Raw genomic sequence first — 7,667 nt, 5'->3', positions numbered from 1 at the left:
TAATAAAATAATTCCGCAATAAATGTTACTCAATACAGGAGTGACCAAACTGCTCTTTCTATCGCTTAGAGTGCGTGCTAGTTATCTAGCAGGTTCAGGATCGCTCATTTTTCTCCTGTGGTGTGATAACCAAGTATTGCTGAGAGATTATTCAATTAAGAAGTCCCTCCACCAAATTCTCACTAATTCTCACTATGACACTTTTGTTCAGCTGTGTCTAACTGACCCTAACTCACGCTTAGAGTGACGTGTTAGTTTTATATTAGCTAACAACTAATATTTGCTTTTATCTTTTGGAGCAAACGAACCAACCACTGGTGAGGAGAATTAAACTTTTATTTCTACCTGAGGTTTGAGAGGGGGCAGAAGCGGTGGCCTTTTATGCTTTTCAGAGGCCTCTCTACTCCCACGCCTCGCACTAGTTACATGTGCTACATTTGTATTATAGATAGTTCTAGAATGATATAGGGGGTTGGGCTGTGTAAGCTTAATAATGGACTTAGGACATGACTCAGCAATAAGTAATTCATTTCTTTGTCTTTTGGGCCGATCTCAGCGGGATCTTGTAGCGCTGAAGCTATGCTCTACACCGCCTTAATTACGAACGGTTATCTTTAGAAATGACTCGGCTATAAAGGAACTTTCTAGACTGTTCTCTAATTGACCCCTTTTTGTGAAGCCACATCATTACTAATGTTCTAGAGCCTTCCCAATTAATTAACTGATCCGCGGACTTCTGAATCACTTCATGCTTATGATCCGAGATCCAGATCATCAATCATTCCTTTGTTCCGATTTATTTGGGCTTAAAATCAAAAAGTTTTGATGAATCATGGGAAAATATACAAGATCCGGTTTTTTAGCATTTTCTCCTCTTCTGATGCGATCAAAAACTGTCCGCCCGCGCCGGGGAATACTCTATCATATGGTATTCGGTCCGCCAGACTCCCGGGCGCCAATATATTTCCCTTGAGTCACATTACCTTTTGTAAGAATTAGCAAATAAATATATATGAATTATAAGGTGTTTCGCCGTTTGAGCGATATCTCCGTCAGTTTTGAAGCTTTTAGAATGAAACAAAACCGTGGATAAAGTTAAGAAACAGTCCTTCCAGATGGTAAAAAGATTACAGTCAAAAGTTTACTGGTTCCCGAGATATTTACATTTCTTTCCCAATGTTCCTTCTTATTCTGCCGTCTATGTGCTATTTTCTTGTTGTAGGGATATATTCTTTGAATATTACACCTATGTCAAGTTCTAGGCATGATTGTAGTAGATTAAATCTCATACTACATGGGTGTAGATATTTTATAATGATCTTCTAATGTCTGTCCAGTCTCATAAAGATCATGAGATCTGTTAAACGTCTGAACTTGTCACCTGTTCATTGACTATTCTGATAGATCATTGTTTTATTCTTTGAATATTATTTCTCCTACAGCGGAGGCGGGCGAGGACGTCTGAGATGAGGGGGAGCGGGTACGAGTTCTTCACCGTGATCTCGTTCAGCTTCCTGTAGTCCTGGACCAGGTGTAGGGACCCGTCCTTCTTCTTGACGAAGAAGACTGGTGCTCCCATGGGGGATTTGGACGGCCGTATGCGCCCGTTCTGTAGGTTCTCGCATAGGAACTCGTCCAGTTCTTTCTGTTCCGGGCGCGAGAGTGGGAAGGTCTTCCCCCTGGGCAGTTTGGCATCCGGTACCAGGTCTATAGCGTGGTCCCAGGGCTTCCGGGGGGGCAATTGGTCAAAGGCCTCTTTGGAGAACACATCCCGGAAGTCCTGGTAGTGCTCTGGTACTAGCGTCTCAAACGATGCAGGCTCAGCCTCCGGGTTGCGGGCCTCTTGGGCCATCCGCTGTGAGGGGGTCGTGGTGGCTCTCAGGTCATGGCCCCAGCTTGGGGGAATGATAGCAGCGTAGATCCCATCCCCAGGCTCCAGTACCGGGTCCTGATCATCTTGTGTTCGCGGTTGTCTGCAGGAGGATGGACAGCGGGACATGACGACTCTCTGTCGTACCCAGTCCACTTCTGGGTTGTGGTGCAGCAACCACGAGTGTCCTATGATGAGGGACTGGTGCCCGAGATTTGCAACCGCGAAGCGTGCCCGCTCTGTGTGTCGCCCGAAGGTCAGGAGGGCTTCTAGCTCTTCTGTTATGGCTCCATTTTCGTTCGGGGTTCCATCGACATTACGGACAGGAATGGGCTGGGGAAGGGGGGTTGTCTCCAGGTTGTGCTTTCGGACGAACTCGGGGCTTACGAAGTTCCCGGTGGCTCCTGAGTCCAGGAGGGCTGATACAGATACCGACGCGAGGGAGGTTAGGGCGGTCAGTTTCACTGTGAGGTTAAGAGACCTGGGGGACTGCTTGGAAAGGACGTAAATGGCTGGGGGGGAGACTGCTACCTCGGGCGTTGCTGCCCTTGGAGTCTTCTCGATCTCACGGGTGGAGGATGCGTTTCTCCTCTTTTTCTTCGCGATGACTCGGTGAAACTTTGGCATTGGCGTTGGCTTACGCGCGCTGCGGTATTTACACGAGCTATCTTCTACGGGCGGCCGGGATGCATCCCTTACCGGTCGCCTGCCTGAAAATCCCTCTGAGGTTCTTCCTCTGGTTCCCCCTCCACCGTCTCTGTCCCTTCGGTCAACTGCCTCTTCAGCCCTTCCATCAATGTTCTCAGGTCTTCCGGGTGGAGATGTCGTACTCGGCTGACCCTGGGGTGTGGGCATTCTCGTGCAAGATGACCCGGGGTGTTACAATTGTAGCACCGTCTCTGGTCAGTCCTTGACCTGTCGAGATCCATCGGCTGGGGGCCCGTCCCTGGTGTAGGACGGGCTGCTGGGGTGGGGGGCGGAGGTGCGGGAGCAGGTCGTGGGGGGGTCTGCGCAGGTCGGGTCTGGGATGGGGTCGTGGTCAGCAAAGGTCGAGCTGGCAGGAATGGGGGTCTAGGTGGGGGTGCGCGTGGTTGGGTGGCTTGGAAACGTCGCCACTGGTTGTCCAGAAGCGTGGCTTCGCGCTTCCACTCAGTCCAAGTGGTGGGCATGGGGCGGAGGCAGTATATACTCTCCCTGAGCCGCGAGTTAATCACTTGCTCAAACCGGTCGACCAGCCCGACATCGCCTAGCCTCGAGGCGGACCCCAATATCTCGAACTCCTGGATGACCTTATCCACGGAGTCAGTCCCTTGGCGGATGACTGCCAACTTCTGCCGAGCTGTGGCCTCCCGGTTCGGGTCTTGAAACATGGCGTCGAGTTCCGTGTTGAACTCGTCCATGGTTATGGTGGGGGAGGTGGCTGTCAGCAGGGTGATCGTCCGTTGTGTCGCCCACGCCCCTGCGGGTCCTCCCTTCATGTAGGAGAGGACGAAGAGGATCTGGGATAGTTCGGTAGGGAACTTGGCTGCGTGGACGTGGAAGTAGATCCTGCACTCGGCTTTGAAACGATCGAGGTCTTCACTGGCTCCCGAGAAGGGAGTGGGGGCAGCGACCTTCGGTGGTTTGGGTCTGGGCGCGAGTGTGGGTACGGGCACGGGTGCAGGGGCAGTTGCAGGTGCAGGTGCGGGTGGGGGGCGGTTGCGGGTTTGGCTCTCCACGATGGCTTGGAGCTCCTGGAAGCGGGCCAGCAGGTCGTCATACTGTTCTTCTGACACCATGGCTGGGGAGGTAGGGGAGGCGGGGGAAATAAGGTTAAAACCTTCTTCTGCTGTCAGGGACGCGTCCGGGGCCGAGAGGGCCCGGGGGTAATATCCGGCACTGAGGCCGTCGCGGGGTGTGGAGCGGGCGTGCATACTGGCGGGCCCGATCCGGGACAGTGGTCCCTGGCCACTCAGACTGAAGTGGAGAATGTGTTATTATTATTAAAGGGGAAAACTATACTACTTACCTGAAGTGGAGAATGTGAGAAGAAGGTTACTTCTTCGGTTCCCACTTCAGGTACATTTATGTACATGCGGCTTGAGTCACATGACAGGTGCCACGTCATCCTCGGAGGCAGCCGCAGGCATCCGGGTGTCCCCGTGGGGGATCCCGAGAGCGTCCGCTACATGCGCGCATGCTGGGCACAGCGGGAAGCTGTCCGGGGTGTGTGGGCCGGACGGGTCAATAGTACATCGATACAAAGGAAGGTGGTCCGTGTAGATAGAAAGAAATAAACAGGAAGAGGAAGATGAGAAGAATGAAATAAAGAAAGGGGAAAGAAGAGGGAAAAGAAAGGGGAGGAGAGGGAGGAAGGAGGGGGGAGGGGGATAGACAGTGGGGAGCGGGTGTGGTGTGGCCAGGTGGGTCCGGGTGGGCCCGGGTCAGGCAGGTGTGCCCTGACAGTTATACCTCAGGGCTGTGGACCATAGGGGAGGGTCATGGGGACCCAGGAGTTGTCCCCTGACAATCTCCTACCTTTTAGTTTTTCTCATGTTTCCTCAGAGCGTGTTGTTCTTTTGTTGGCTTGCTTCTCTCCTACCTTGCCTTTCACTGCGTGATACAGTAAGTCATTCATTCTTGCCAATGGTGAAGATGCTATCTTCAGTGGGTTTCGGCAAGTTGGGCCCCAAATGAGTTTGTGCTGTGACCACCCTTCCTTTTTGTCATCTACAAGTGGGTTCTTCTCTTTCTAACCTGGGCTTTCACATCTTCTGTATCAGCACTACCACCCTCCCCTATCTCCTCTTGTTAGTTTTTCCTTTCTTTTTATTGTTGTACATCCGGGCCCATGCTCTGTCCATTTGCATGCATGATGTATAATGGCTAAAATGTTGTCAGGGCACTGTCAGGGACTCGTCTGGGGTCGAGGGAGCCCGGGTGTAGCATCTGGGGCTGAGAGCCTGGCGGGGGGCAGATTGGGCATGCATACTGACAGGCCCGATGCGGGACAGTAGTCCCTGGCCACTTAGACTGAAGTGGAAAGTTGAGAAGAAGGCTACTTCTTCGGTTCCCACTTCAGGTTCGTTTATATACATGCGGCTTAGTTCACATGAGAGGTGCCACATCACCCTCGCACACAGCCATAGCCACCCGGGTGTCTCTGTGGGAGATCCCGAAGCCATCCGGTGCATGCACACATGCTGGGCACAGTGGGAAGTCACCTGAGGTGCCCGGGCCGGGTACATGGTGGGCACATAGCAGATGGGTCAATGGTACATTGATACAAAGAAGGTCGTCCATGTAGATAAAGAGAGAATAAAGAAGAAGTAAGATAAAAGGGAAGTGAGGAAGGGAGAATGAGGAGAGTAGGAGGGGAAGGGGGAGGAGGTGAGGAAGGGTGGACAGCGGGGTACTGGGTCAGGTTGGGCCGGGTGGAGCCGGGTCAGGCGGGTGTGCCCTGACAGGCACACCCACCTCACCCGGCTCCACCTGGCTCCACTCCACCCGCTACCCCCTTCTCCCCCTTCCTATCTCCTCCTCCCTCCACTTCCCCCTCTTCTCTGTCTCATTCTCTATTCTTTTTATTTCTATTTACACAGATAACTTCCCTTGATTGATGTACTACTAACCTGCCTGCGACCCATGCATGATGCACCCAGCTGTTAGAACCGGGCGGATGCAGACAACTCCGGAGTGGAATCGGAGACTTAGCGTGGAGGGACCTTGGCCTCAGTGACTCAAGCGGAGCGCTGTGCCATTGCTGTTTGTCCATTTGGTCCTTAATTTCACAGTAGGTGAGCAGGAAGTCTCTAGGGGGCATTTCAGGTCGATTTCGGACTGAACCAAAACGAGTATGTACAAGCACCGATATATATAATGGAGGGGGCAAAAGCACAAGGAAACAAAGGGAAACCGAATCGGAACGAAGACATCTGAACGGGAACAAAGGGTAGAAGAAGCAGAGCGGTACCGAAGGTCATAAGGCAGGACCTGTGATACATCTGAAAGGAGGTAGGGAGGGCGAGGCCCAGAGGGGCAGGAGGATGAGGAGAAGTGGGGATGATGACTAACTGGCTAGAATGGGAAGAAGCAGTAGTCCAAATAGGGATGAGGGGTAAACGTGAGAGATACATTACAAGCGGCGAAAGTGCCGAAGGCGATCCACGAAGCTTGGGGGTTGCAGAGCTTATGGAGGTTACAGAGGCAGGGTTGAAAGTCCGAGGGATATTGGCAATGGTGTTTACGTAGTATGAGGTCACCAATGCAATGGACTAAGACCGAGGTGGAGTCAAAGTCCGAGGTAGGGACTATGACGGAGGCTCGGAGCAAGGGTATGAGCGGTGTCCAAGTACGAAGTACGGGACAGCAGGGGAAGGTCGTAACTTGGCGGGAGGGCGGCGGAGGAGTACCAGAGGGGAAAGGTAAGGAAGAAGGAGTGGCGGAAAGGAGAGTTGTCAGGTCCGAAGGTGAGTATCGGAGCGGATGGGGGAAGCATAGGAGGGTGACGGGAGGGTGGAGGTGTTGTGAAGGGGGAGCGGAGTAGGAGGAGGAGGAGTAGTAGGAGGGTGGCGAGAGGGGCGGTGTTCGGTCTGAGGTGAGTATCGGAGCGGACGGAGATAGGGTCGGAGAGGAAAGGAGGAGTAGAGGTGGCATGGGGGGGTAGAAGGAGGTGTGTTGCCAGGACCGAAGGTGAGTATCGGAACGGCAGTGGTAGGTTATGACTCCGGAGGTGAAGAGGGTGGAGGTCCGGAAGTCGGGTCGGGGTCAGGTATGCACGGATATGACACCAGCCCCGGATGCTCCAGACGACCCCCAGGTACACTGTCAGGGCACACCCACCTGACCCGGCCCCACCTAACCCGGTGCCCCACCATCCGCTCCTCCCGACCTCCCCCCTCTTCCCCTTTTACTCTTCCCTTTCTTCCTCCCCTTCTTTTCTCTTCTCTTTCCTCTTTATTCCTTTCTTATCACACAGACGACTTCCTTTGTATCAATGTACCATTGACCCAGCTGCAGTGTAACGCGCCCGGACCCGGACACACCGGATGACCCCCTGCATACTGGATGCTCCTAGGACCTCTTATGGAGGTACCCGGACAGAGGTGGCTGTGTGCATAGATGACGTGGCGCTTCCCACGTGGCCTTCAACCACATGTATATAAACACAGCCTAAGTGGGAACTGAGAAGCAACCTTCTTCTCACATTTCCCACTTTAGGCAAGTAGCTTACACTTCCCTTGATAATAACAATAACACATTTCCCACTTTAGCCTGAGTGGCCAGGGACCCTTGTCTGCTCCGGGCCCGTTGTTACGTGCGCCCACGTCATACCTACCGGACCCTCAGCCCCGGGCGATATACCCCAACGCTCTCGACCCCGGGTCGGTCCCTGACATACACCCAGCACATGTGCCTGCAGCGGATCCCTTCGGGATCCCCCATGGGGATACCTGGGTGGCTGGGGCTGTGCATGGGGACAACATGGCAACTCTCATGTGACCTGAGCACCATGGATATAAACATACCTGGGGTGGGAACCAGAGTGTCAGGGCACACCCGCCTGACCCAGGCCCACCTGGGCCCACCCGGCCACACCACACCCGCTCCCCACTGTCTATCCCCCTCCCCCCTCCTTCCTCCCTCTCCTCCCCTTTCCTTTCCCTCTTCTTTCCCCTTTCTTTATTTCATTCTTCTCATCTTCCTCTTCCTGTTTATTTCTTTCTATCTACATGGACCACCTTCCTTTGTATCGATGTACTATTGACCCATCTGGCCCACACACCCCAGATGGCTTCCCGCTGTGCCCAGCACGCGC

The sequence above is a fragment of the Cantharellus anzutake genome (assembly GCF_015039405.1).
Source record: "Cantharellus anzutake strain C23 chromosome Unknown EI90scaffold_7, whole genome shotgun sequence".
In the NCBI taxonomy this organism is placed as follows: domain Eukaryota; kingdom Fungi; phylum Basidiomycota; class Agaricomycetes; order Cantharellales; family Hydnaceae; genus Cantharellus; species Cantharellus anzutake.
The sequence above is the reverse complement of the archived record's forward strand: the minus strand, read 5'-3'. Positions refer to the sequence as shown.